The sequence below is a fragment of the Artibeus jamaicensis genome, unplaced genomic scaffold (genome assembly GCF_021234435.1).
Source record: "Artibeus jamaicensis isolate MK-2021 breed Jamaican fruit bat unplaced genomic scaffold, CSHL_Jam_final scaffold_537, whole genome shotgun sequence".
Classification (NCBI taxonomy): Eukaryota; Metazoa; Chordata; class Mammalia; order Chiroptera; family Phyllostomidae; genus Artibeus; species Artibeus jamaicensis.
Genome location: NW_026522047.1, coordinates 14,625,603 through 14,638,325, shown reverse-complemented (window position 1 = coordinate 14,638,325; position 12,723 = coordinate 14,625,603). Strand labels below are relative to the sequence as shown.

General features: G+C 41.8%; 1 protein-coding gene across 1 annotated transcript in view; it reads left to right on the top strand.

Moving 5' to 3' along the window:
* The window catches only part of RNF150 (ring finger protein 150), a 170,227-nt gene that overhangs the window by 43,960 nt on the left and 113,544 nt on the right, over positions 1 to 12,723 (top strand). The window lies entirely within an intron of this gene.

Here is a 12,723-nt window from a genome sequence, read left to right as displayed (position 1 = left end):
CTGAATGGTTGAGATACCTAATAAGTTTGAGATACCTTATTAATTTCAAATTAAATAACCCAATATGTCTCTCAAAGCCTCTAATCTGACAATGTATATACTCCCTTCAGCCCGGCTTACTTTTGACAACCACGTCGGTGGTTGTGTTATGTTGATTTATTTCATGTGTAGAATTTAACTACAAATTTTCACACCAGAAACAAAATACATTTTTGTCAATGGTGTTCTGATAAATAACGTAACAGCCACACCATCAAACACATGGAAACCTAAGGAATATTGTTGAGGGACATCTTCTCTAGGGCCACAAGGATTTTGGTAAATCTTGTGTTGTTATGAGCAAATGCATGTTGGCCAAAGAAAATATGTTGTCTTTTTGTAAGAAGAATATTTTTCAAAAGGGGAATTTCAAAAAGACAATTTCAGAACACTGAGTGTTTTTACAAAAGCTAGCTTTGTTGCATAGCAAAATATATTTTTCAATGTCTTTATATTTGGGGAAACCAAACTAAAATACTAGTTGTTTTCATTACTCATGGTTTTTACTGTATTTCCTCTTTTTTAAGTATATTGGCAATATAGTTGTATCTGCAGTGGTTGTTCCCGGACCCCCCTTGGATACCCAAGTCAGCCAATGCTAAAGTCCCCTGTATAAAATGGCATGGAACATTTTACAGAAAATACTGTTTTCAGTTCGAGATCGGTTGAATCTGTGGATACAAAACCCAGGGATACAAAACCCAAGGATGTATAGAGTGTATTTATTGGAGAAAAAAACATATAAGTAGACCTGCACAGTTCAAATCTGTGTTGTTCAAGGGTCAACTGTATGTTTATGTGTAATACATAATTATATACATTCTAGTTATATATAATTTCCATCTAATTTGTAATTTTATAAAAGAAATTTTTAGAAAATAATGATAAATAATATTTATTGAATGCCTATCATGTGCCAGGCACTGTTGAAGTACTCACTGTTCCAAAATTAATCTCCAAAGCTAAAATTGGACCCTAATAGTGTACACATTTACACTTCACAAAATCCCTATGAGATAGGTACTATTTTATTCTCATTTTCTAGATGAGGGAAATGAAGCACAATTAAATAACTTTGTAATTAAATAACTTGTCCAAGGGCACATGGCTAGTATTCACCTGTCAAGATTACACTATTATTAGTTATGCATAATTTTTTAAATCCAGTTATGCATTTTATATAGGTAGATATTCCTTTTTCTTTAAACCTTGGGTCCTGTGTGCTGTGACCATTGAAATAATGCAAGGGTATATGGCATTAAGGGAAAAGAAGGAAGACAAAGAAGCTTTGATTGTCTTTGGTTCTCCGCTCTTGTCCTGACACCTGAGATGTGGATGGGAAGCGGGGCGGCTGGTGGGGAGAGGGAAATAAGAGGTTTTTCCCCTCTCCTATCTTCAGCTGCTATGGAGAGAGTTTGGTATTAGGTGTATGGGAGAAGAGAAGTGCAAACATTATTTGTTCCTCCTTCTGTTGCATGTTTTTCAAATGTGCTACAGAGACCTTGGGCAGAGGAGAAAGGAGAGGAGGAGAAACCCAGAACTCTTTGAAACAGCAGAAGACCTTGGAAGATCTAGCAAAGATTGTCAGTGCTGACTGTTTTGCCATAACCTCTCAGCAGCCCACACACCCCTATTTTAAGGGCCTGGGCAGGTGTGTAGGTATTATTTTGAACTTTATGTTAACAACAACTGTAAAAATAGCTACATCTTGTTTATAGAAAATGTAGCATGTGAAAAAATCACAATTTCTTACTATTTGTCTTTTTTAGGAAGCTTCTGCTCTTTATCTAGGGTTCTATAATAGGATATTTTAAAATAGCAATGTACCACACTACCTTTAAACTTATGCAAAGTTTTAGGTCAATAACCGCATCACATAAAGGGAAGAACACCTTCATTATATTGAACTACTCTAGCAAATTATTGCCTAGACTGGTGCCTGACACATAGACAATCAGTAAACGCTGACATAAGAGTCCCTGTTTTCTTCAAAGTGTGCACCTGTGCATGGGGTATGTGAGTAAAACATTTTTCAAAGTGCAAATTCTCAAGTCATTGACAGGAGTGTGCTTCCTGTATCTCTGGATCTTTTTTTAATCAGTTGTGCAAATTTTTATCATACCTTTAAATATCGCCTCTCTTCTATCTCATTTCTTCTTTTGAGATTCTCGTTAGATGTGTATTAGACCTTCTCCTCATTTTCCGTCCTCCGTCATATCTCTGAGCCTCTTTTGTGTATTTTCCGGCTCTGGGTCTCTGTGCTGTATCCAGGGTAGTTTCTTCTGCTCCATCACCCTGCTCACTGATTCTGTCTTCTGCGTTTTAATGGTTACTTAGTCCTCAGGGCCCATGGTACCCAATTTTAACATTTAGTTTCTTTTATGAGCAGTTTTAATTTTAAGAATCGATACCCCATGGCTTACTATTTTTTAGAGGTCTTTTGAAATAACAAAGAGAAAAATCTACTAATTTTTAATAGGATAAAACTCGTTCCCTCTTGAAACTATCATACGGGAGTATTGAATCCTTTTATCACTTTACTTTTCTATAGATTATTTATTAAAATGACTTAAAAATATAACCATTGAAAGGACACATTGGGCCCAGAGAAGGTAACAGGTGAAGAGTACTCTTCCTGGTATACTCTGGATTAAACCATCAACAGAGTATTTCTATTTCAATAGTTATTAGTTATATATATAATATATTATCTCCTAATGATTTTTATCTCCTGTTGCTTGCTTATTTTTGTGATTTTACTTTTTTTAAATTTAAGCATTTTATAGCTATCTTTTATTTCCATGAAAGAAGTCCCGTTACCTAATTCCATTGTTTCATTCTGCTGGCTCTCACTGGTGATGATGTTCAGATTTAGTTGATTTCTAAATAGGATACTTTTCTCCAGAGACTCTGTTTATCATCAGGACTTGCTGACACAGGGCCACTGTAGCCCCTGAGAGCATTTCCAACTTCCTTAAGGACCCTCTGGCTTGAACCAGGACCCCCCAGGAGACAGGGGGCCCTGCCCCTCTGGTTCTGCTCACGTTATAGCACCAACGATAGCATGTGCTCTCAGAAAAACAGCACTTTGTCAGGCCCCTGGGTACTTTCTGTTTTATTTTCACTGCAGCAATTTCTCCTACAACCTGTGAGTTCAGAGAGGCAATGAAACTTTTTACTCCTAGTTGTTTTATATTTGAGAAGCATCTAAACAGCCGCCCTCCCGAAAGTGGCATTACCTAGCCTTATGCCACCTTTGACATGCAACTTCCCTTGAAAGTAGTTTGAGTGAAAACCAAGAAACCAGTGTCCTGAACCACAGCTGATATGCCACCCCAGCGCCGGATGGAGAGACATGTCATCTGCAACCCAGCCTGTAACTGACAAAGGCAATTCAGCCGTTATGCCGACCACTCCCTGGGGCGTGCTGCAAACCTAAAGAGGTGCCTTCTAACCAGTTCGTGGAGGGGATGGCCGAGGCAGGCAGAGCAAATCCTGCTCTGTTCCGTGGTCTGCTCATTGTCACTAGAGGTATGATCTCAGCATGCCTATCATTGATGGAGTTGGGCACCTGGAAATAAATAGTATTTTATTAGCCCAGATGCTCAAACGCAATTACAGAGCTCCCAGGATTGGTTCTTTCATCCTGATAGATTAACCAAAAAAGTAACCCATCTCATCTCACGTTACTGACATGAAGGTAGATTTTGTAACTATTCCCCATGCCCTGCATCTTTATCAAAGCATACCTGTCCTCCCTCAAACCATGCTTCATTAGCAGGTGTTCAACTAAACACTATGGCTGAAGTCATGTCCCTTTAATTGTGCACTTCAATAACACCGACATTCCCTTTTCCCATGTTTTTTTAACTAATGGTGTTTGATAAACTGCCACAGATTTTTAAACCTTGGTTTTATTCTCCATCACATTTGCTTTAATGCTTTTTCTGGTGCTCGGTGTGATTTACAGTTTCAATTAGATATGTGCACTCACATTGTCCATCCATTATATTAGGCCTAATATAATTCAGAGCTATGCCTTTCTCATATTTCTCAGTATTGGATGACTCTTGTTTATTAGTTGTCAAGGCCTGAATATTTACCCTCACATCTCAAGTGGGCAATTTATCCAAAGAGAGAAAGTTGCCACTTAACGTCTTTCCTATCAGCACACTAACTTTGCAGGGAAATTAGGGGGCACAAAAGACATGCCTTGACATTCAGTTGCACTCTGTGAAGTGGCCAATTCCTTGCATGTTTAGACCTCTAGGAGGTCATGGGGAATTTTTAGAACTGGGGTGTGAGTTGATTTATGTCTCACTCCAGGCTCACTATCTTTGATTATGCACCCGAAGTTCCCAGTCCTCTTCACGCACACAGCGTTATAATCTGCTCATGCCCATTTTAATACATGTAGATTAGAGGGAAATAAAGATGTTCACACCTTTTGGCACAGTCATCTCAGTCCTTTGAATTCATCCTGAGGAAACCATCCAACAGCGTTTAAAAAAATAACTTTGTGCAAAACAATGCCTGTCAAAGCATTTCCTATAACAGTTCCTAAACAGAAAAGAACTGGCATTTAAATGCCTGCTATTTTGTTCAGTGAGGGGGCATCAGCTTGATAAACTGCTGCAGACATTTAAGTCACAATGATGACCAGAGAGACCCAGGCCTTCTATAAAATATATGATGGCATTGAATATACGTAGTGATTATAATTTGACAAATCTGTGGACAAATGGACATGAATTAGACAGGAAAGTACAAAAATGAAATGAATTGTGTTCACTTTGGGGATTAAAGTTATTTTTGTTTATTTGAAATATTTCCTTCAAATGTCATTATGTTGTTTTAACAGCAAACATGCAGTTTTTAGAGTGGAGAAAAAAAAGTAGATAAATACAGGACATCTCCCATTGCCTTCCATGCCCAGAGCTTGCAGAGTTTTTATACTCTGTGATGAGAAGGTGCTTTCAGCGTGATGTTAAAGGGACATTTTTTTAAAGATTTTATTTATTTATTTTTAGAGAAAGGGGAAGGGAGGGAGGAAAAGAGGGAAAGAAACATCTGTCAGTTGCTTCTTGGACACACCCCAACCAGGGACGGAACCTGCAACCCCGGTGTGTGTCCTGACTGGGGACGGAGTGACCTTTTGCTTTGTGGGATGCGGCCCAGCTGAGCCACACCGGTCGGGGTAAAAGGACATTTTAAGCAGATCATATTTTGTGGGGAGAGGACATTCTGAAGAGGCAGCTTTAACAGAGGAAATGAGGTTGGAACATTTATCTCATTTCCTTTTTTGTTTTTATCATTCTTGACAGATTTCATCTTTTCTGGTCACAACCTCTCACGGCCAAATGCCCAGGCCCCATTTCCTTTCCAGAGCCCTGCTCTATCCAGGGCTGTCTAATCAACGTACACATTCCATAGACTTTGGTGGTTTCCATAGTATTTTCCTGAACTTCATAATCGATTTTCTTTCCCATTATACCCACCAATTTAAATATCACCCCTTGTCCTCTTTTGGGACCTGCCTAAACCACTCACTGGGTCTGGCCACATTCCACACCCCACCCTGCCTTACAATCCAACTCATGTGGCTCCCTTGTCTTAAGGTTCCTGCTTTTAGTTATGGTTTTGCTAACTCTGTCTGTTCCTTTTAATGGATTTTCTTGCCTGTCCTCAAGTTGACGGCAGGCACATCACCCTGACTCCTCCTTCCAGTTCTGTAGGCAAGGACAGCACCTCGTTTCCTTGTCCTTGCCCGTCTGCACAGCCCTCAGAACAGCGACCTGCATGAGGTGTGCACCATGAAGTATTGTCAACTGTCTCAGAAGCTTCGGTCCTTTTAAGTGGACGGGCTCCAACCACTTACTTTTGGTGAAAAACTAAGCATGAGAACAGGAGCTGTTACTGAGCACTTAGTGTATGGCAGGCGCTGGTGAAATACTTTTCATAGATTATGTCACTTATTCCTAACTGCAGCTTCATTAGGTGGGGATTGATATTATCTGATTGTTACAGTTGAGGAAGTTGAGGCATTGAGAGACTGAGCAAGTAGACAAGGAAATGGCGAGAGGGTATCTCAGGCTCTGAAACCAGCCATTAGATGGCAAAAAAAAAAAAAGGCCACAACTGGAGTCGAATGTGATTGTGGAAAGATTTGCTTTCATTTCTGTTTTTTCAGAACTTGAGAGATCTCATATAAACATCTGACTTTTGGCTTTTCTTGAAAAATAGGAAGGTCTGGCAACCATTTGCTAGATCTGAGTAGAACCTGCTTTTTTAAAGGGGAAACAGATTCCCTCCCAGCCTGCCACAGCTGGGCTCGTGTCCTTCATAATTTATAATTTTGTCATACTGTTCAATATTTAAAGGTTTTCCTGTTACTGTGAAATCTTGGTTTTTGTTGGGGAGAGGTTTTGAGTGTTTAAATTTATATTAGCAATTTTGAGGGATATGAAATCTTAAGAAGTTCAAGCATTTGAGGTTCCTTGGGAAGATCCCTGAGAGGTGGACTCAGTGAACATGACCACTGAAGGGTGAGGTTTGCACAGAGTGAAGAAGCAGAAATGGGAAGCCATGTGACCAAGGAAAATTTGAGACGTGCTTGAAATCCCCGAGAAAATTCTGTTGGTCTCCTTATCATGCCATAGTTTCCCTACAGTTTGTTTTTAAAGCATCAGCACTACCAACATAACCATTTAAAATCACGATTCCGATGGTGTCACACACCTGTCCATGGCGCCTCCCCACCTGGCGCAGGTGGCAGGCCCCGAGCGGCTCACCTAAGCTCTCACGCTCTGGTCTGTGCTTAGTCCTCCAGCCTCCTCTCTTCCCGCTGGGATGCCGTATTAAAACCAGGGGCCCTGGAAATGGAATCAAGTAATAATTACACAGGTAAAACACTCCAGACAGGTTTTAATTTTAGACAGACTGGCCAGGGAAGATTTCCCCAAGCAAACGAGTGATACAAATGTGCCAAGGTGGAGACCAGGGAAACAGGATTCCCAGCAGAAGAAATAAAACCAAAGGGCCGAGGCAGCAGCCTTCGGGGGGTGTCTGAGGTGTGGTGATGAGCCCAGTGTGCTGGGGTGGCCCAAAGGAGAGAGCAGTGGCAGATGAGGTCAGAGAAATAACAAGGGGCTAGGGAGTCATGAGCCCGTAGGACACAATAAAGACATCCAGGTGACACAAGAAGCCGTTGGAGGGGTGTGGGTAAGGCAGTGACCTGATCTGCCTCACGTCCTCACGAGATCATCCTGGCTCTGGTGCTATTACAAACTGAAGAGAGCGTGGAGAGAAGCAGGGAGATCCGTAAAGAGCCTTTCACAATAATCTGTACAAGAGATGATGGTTTTAAAAAAATGGAGGTGGTGAGAAGTGATAAGGCTCCAGGTATCATTGGAAGGATGAATCGACGCATTGGTGAGCGCACCAGCTGTTGGGCATGAGGGAAGGAGGAGCATCAGCAGTGAAATCAGGTTTGTGGTCTGAGCACCTGGAAAAACGAGTCTTAACTGAGCTGGGGAGGATCTAGGAGTTTGTCTGGGGCGTGAGCAAGGAAGGAGTTCTGTTTGAGACAAGTTACACGTGCAATGCCTGTGAGAAACTCGAGGCAGCTGGGAAACAGGCGTTGGGTAAAGGAGGCGGGAGAGAGGTTCGGCGGGAGGTAGGAAATTGGGAGTTGAAAGGCATGAGCCCAGGAGTGTTCTGACCAATGCTCAGAGGTCAGGGAGATGAGAGGGAGGCTGAGAAGGAGCCGCCAGAAAAACCGAAGGCCAGCTGGGCTCTCTTTCCATGTTCTAGATCTTAGGGGGGGAAGCATTCCAAGAAGAAAGAGTGGTGGTCTGTGATGACAAATCAGAGATGAGATGTAAGAACTGACCTTCCAGAGGAGCCTTGAGGAGAGACGCAGGCAGGTCCCTGCCCTCTTGGAACCTACGTGCTGGTGAGGAATGTAGACAATGGGAGTTTGGCAGATGACTAGGTAACACACACTCGGGTCGTGGTAAATGCTACAGGCTGCAAAGAAGAAGGTAGGGTCATGAGATGATGACAGGGATGCTATTTTAGACAGGGCCGTCAGGGAATACCCCCTCGGGAGGGCATGTTGGAGCCCGGATCTGAAGGAAGCGTGGGCACCAAGGCGGGCCTTCGGTGAGGAAACTCCTGGGTAGCCTTAGGGATTTCTATCCACCCTCCTTCTGATTGCCCAGATGTTTGGACTAACCGGTTGTTTCCTTAAAACGGTCCAGTTACTCAATATTTGGCATATGATCTTTGGCTGAGCCAAATATGTGGGGGAAGGAGTTCCAGGTGGAGAGAACAGCCAGGTCAAAGCTCCTGAGGCTGATCATGCTCAGTGTTGAAGGAGTCAAGCCCAGGCCAGCGGGGCTGGGCTGAGAGAGGAATGAACTCGCGCTCTGCAGCCTTCAGGAAAAGCTGTGTTATCTAACAATGTGTGTTTAAACGAAATGACCATCACTCTCTGAACCTGTGTGTATGTGCAGGAGGTGTGTGTGTAGTATGTGTATGTACATAATCATGTGTCACAACACACACTTTGGTCATTGCCAGTCAAGACCCATCTCTGTGTGGACATTAGTTACTTGCCACCATCAAGTGCTTTGCTCATCAATTTGAGAGTCATTTGTTTCTAAGGAAAAAGGAAAGTTATAAATCTTGAGGCTTCTCCTAAATATTTTCCCATTGAGAGCGATTGCATACAAGCTACATATCAGTGATCTTGAATAAAGTCGTACACTTGCCCGTCCTGTAGACCTGTAAAGACACAGGTCTACAAACTCAGAATTGGGGGGGTGCAGGTGGGGGTTCTTATTATCTAGAACACATTGGCTGGAAAATACTTTTCTCCAGGTTTTAAAAGCACTTTCTTTTAAATCTATTTATATAATAAAAAAGAAGGAAAAGTCAATTGTAATCAGAAAAATACCCATAATAAAAATCCCAAACTCTACAACCTATTCCATTTCTTTGTGCCCCTTTCTGATTTTTTGTTTCAAACAGTTCTTTCATAATTACAGTATATGTATGCATATGTGTATATTTGTATATATATCTTTCTACTTTTCCTTTAATATCTTTATAATTGTTTCTTCTTATTAATTATGCTTATCTTCTTAATTGTGGCAGCATGATATTGAATATCAATACCTGTGAAACAACCATGGAATCACTGACCGCCAGGGCCGAGTATCAGGCCTGACTGTTGCTCTTGCTTTGAAAGTCTGCTGCTGTGTCTTAGATTTTTATCAGAAGGCAGGGTGAGAACAACAGAAGAATTATGTTGTTATCATACAGGGTGGTACATTGAAGCAGCTCCCACCAAGCTTTGTGTAGCCAAGCAGCAGCCATTGTTTCTCCCTCACATGAAGCTGTGCTGCATCGTGCTGGCCGCGTGCCAGGATGGGTCTGCTCGTGGGCTTCGCTGCCCAGAGGTCCACTGCCGGGCAGCCGGCTAACGTGAGATTTCCACCATTCCTGTAGAACATAGCCACAGGGAGGCCTGTGCTTCACTGTACTTAGAGCAGCTTCTTTTAGCTGACTGTCGCAGATGCTGTGCATTGCCCTGCCTCCTCTTCCCCACACATTCCCAGCCAAGTGATAAGCATGTTGCAGCATTTCACTGGCTCCATTCAACACTTGGGTTTTCATGGAATCCAAGCAGCATTTCACTGGCTCCATTCAACACTTGGGTTTTCATGGAATCCAAGCAGCATTTCACTGGCTCCATTCAACACTTGGGTTTTCATGGAATCCAAACTGCGGCTTTATCTGACATGGAAGAAAATGCCCATGAAAGTGAAGACAGGGTGCAGAGTAGAGAGATCTTGGTTTTGAAAGACCCTATAGAAACTCAGTACTCTTCGGTGTTCATTTTAATTTGATGGAAATTCTTGTGTGTTTGAAGGGCATTTGGGCATTACAAAAAAAATCTTTATTTGGCCCCCATTGTCTGTTTTCAAGGTTAAATGACTTCTGACCAACATCCATTGATATGTCACCCAAATGCATCTATTTTTGATGAAAAGTTTGCCCCGCGAGTTGCTGTCTGTGAATGTACTTGTCTTTGATCAGTTCTGGGAACGTGCTCAGTCCCACCAGCCACGGCCCTCGGTCTGGGCCAGTCTCTGCCTTCACTGCTGCACACGGATGTCCCCTGGACAGTGGGGACTGAAGACATTTGACATGTGCAGTGTGCTGTCACAGCATTTTAACATTTGTAAAGACTAGCAACATGGAAAGGCCAACCCCTTACACGTGTTTTTTTGAGCTTTTTGAGCTGTAGGCAAGCTGTGAAATATTAAAGCTGGAAAATACACACAAACACACACACACCTCTCATTCCCATGAGCCTGGAAAGATAGGACTGGGTTTTAACACTGAGTTTGAGGCTGGAGGGTCATGTTGTTTTATTGTTGCCTTGGGCAAATATTAAGGTTTAAAAGGCAAAGAAAATGATCCAAAAATGTATTGCAAACAAGATGAAACAAGCAAGATAGATTCTTTTGTCCTCACATGTGTTTCTAAGAAATGTCAAACATACCGCCTCTTACCTGGGCCCAGTGATTGTGAGGGCATCTTACCTGGCAGTAATTCCCTCACCAACAGAATAAATGTGGGGAAAACTGAGTGTGAGGCATTGCCTTTTGATTGGAACTAAATCATCATCATCGTCGTCGTCATCATCATCATCATCATCATGGGAACAGAGCAACACAGATGTTCAGCCGGGGAAGCAGTCAGCAGTTTGAAAAGAATTCTTCACATGCCATGTTTCCAAACACATGGAACCAGTGACTCATTGTAAGGTAGATTTTGGTTTTGGCCCTGGTGGGCCGGTGAACGGTATGTGTCTGAAAGCCAAGCCTGCCCTGCCCCTTCCTCCCAGACTCGTGTTCTGTGCCCCCTAGAAGGCTCCATAACCAGTGCATACGGGTCCGGAGCTTTGGCAGCCAGAGGGCGCACTCTCGTCCAGTCATGAATGTGAGCGGCAGAAGCTGCATTCTCTTTAAAGGGGAGTGCCAGTATCGATTCTGGCAGGAGACAAAATCTGAAAGCTTTCCAGACACACGGTTCTTCCAGGCCCTAACTAAGGTCATGAGAAGGAGAGACAAGGCTTTGTCAGTGGTCACTCAAACCAAGCTGACAACTGACAGCCTTTTTATCTGTCGGACTGAATCCCATCTTAGGGTCTTAATTAATTCCAGTGTTTCCATGGCTTTAGAGATGTCCTGTTTCCCTCCATCTCCTTACCCCCCCCCCATGTAATTAGACCCTTTCCTTTGGCTTTGTTCTTAGGTAATTTTTCCTTTACATCCATAATTTATTTCAATTTGACCTTTCATTTGCAGGTCTTACATTTGAATTTCAATTTTATATGAAATATATTGCAAAAATATGTGTGTCTAAGGCTGAGAATAACTCTTTGGGGGATTATTTATCTGAAAGTGATTATAATAATGCAGAAGAATGTTTTCATCAATAAAAAAAGGGTCTGTAAGCTTTAGGTTACTGCATCAGTATAACTGCTTGAAACCAGGGGCCTGGCTTATAACTCTTTATAACCCAGAACCCAAATTGGAGTGTTTTAAATGGAGTAGTGCCCTACTAAGTGTTTATCGAGTTTAATTTAAGATTTGTTGAGTTTAAAAATATGATATTAATAATGCTCATCAAACTTCTCTGACAGGCACCTGTACACATTGGAGAGTGAAAGGGCTGGAGTGACCCTCCATTTAGAAAATGGTGTCTGTGAATTCTGTTATTTTGATTTTCAAGTTGTTGCATTCTAACCCCTTCGATGATGTGGAGACGTGGCTATGGTTTAATGACCCAGAACATGGCTCGTGTTCCTGGAACCAACACTTTTCTAGCCAGAGGCCTTTGCACAGACTTCTTCACCTCTCAGAGCTGCCAGTGTTCTTATCTACAGTGAGAATTCTATTGGGACACATTCACTAGGAGTCACTGTGAGAATTAAAAGAGATAATACTTAGCTTAGTGTCCTGGTACCTAGTACCTGTTTTATAAATAATATCTGTAAATACATCAGTATGCTAACACGGTACTCTCATTCTCAAACCAAAATGAAATTGACATTAACTGATGTTTTTCAGAGTTTTGAAATCCAGTCCAGACCTTCCCATGATCATGTGAACACATTGTCTGTGTGTGTTTCCTATTCCAATATTTTGTAACTTGCCTTTGTCAAAAAAAAAAAAAAGTCCCAGAACATGTGAGGGATTAGCTTTAAATGCTAGTTTTTGGATATGTTAAATGTGAACTAGTTGAAGGAAGGTTCTTATCTGTGTCTAAATGGTTTTAATGTTCTTTGATTATATCCAGATTCAAAAAAATATTTTTCAGTCCAAGACAAGATTTTTTCTTCTCATTTTCTTCAGTATGAGTAATCATTTTATATAAGTAGTTAGCAGAGGAGGTTAAGAGAACGATAATGGACATTGAAATTTTGTGTGTCCACTTTTCATATATTCCTGATGAGGTTACATGAAATGGGTCATTTCTTCTCCATTGTCAGGATTTGGATGTAAACCCAAGGTTCCTTTAAGGAGACCAACACTTGGGACCTTTGGTTAGTGCTCATGTATGGAATTCGCTGCTATAAAGTATCACTAAACTGATCTGCTGATAGGC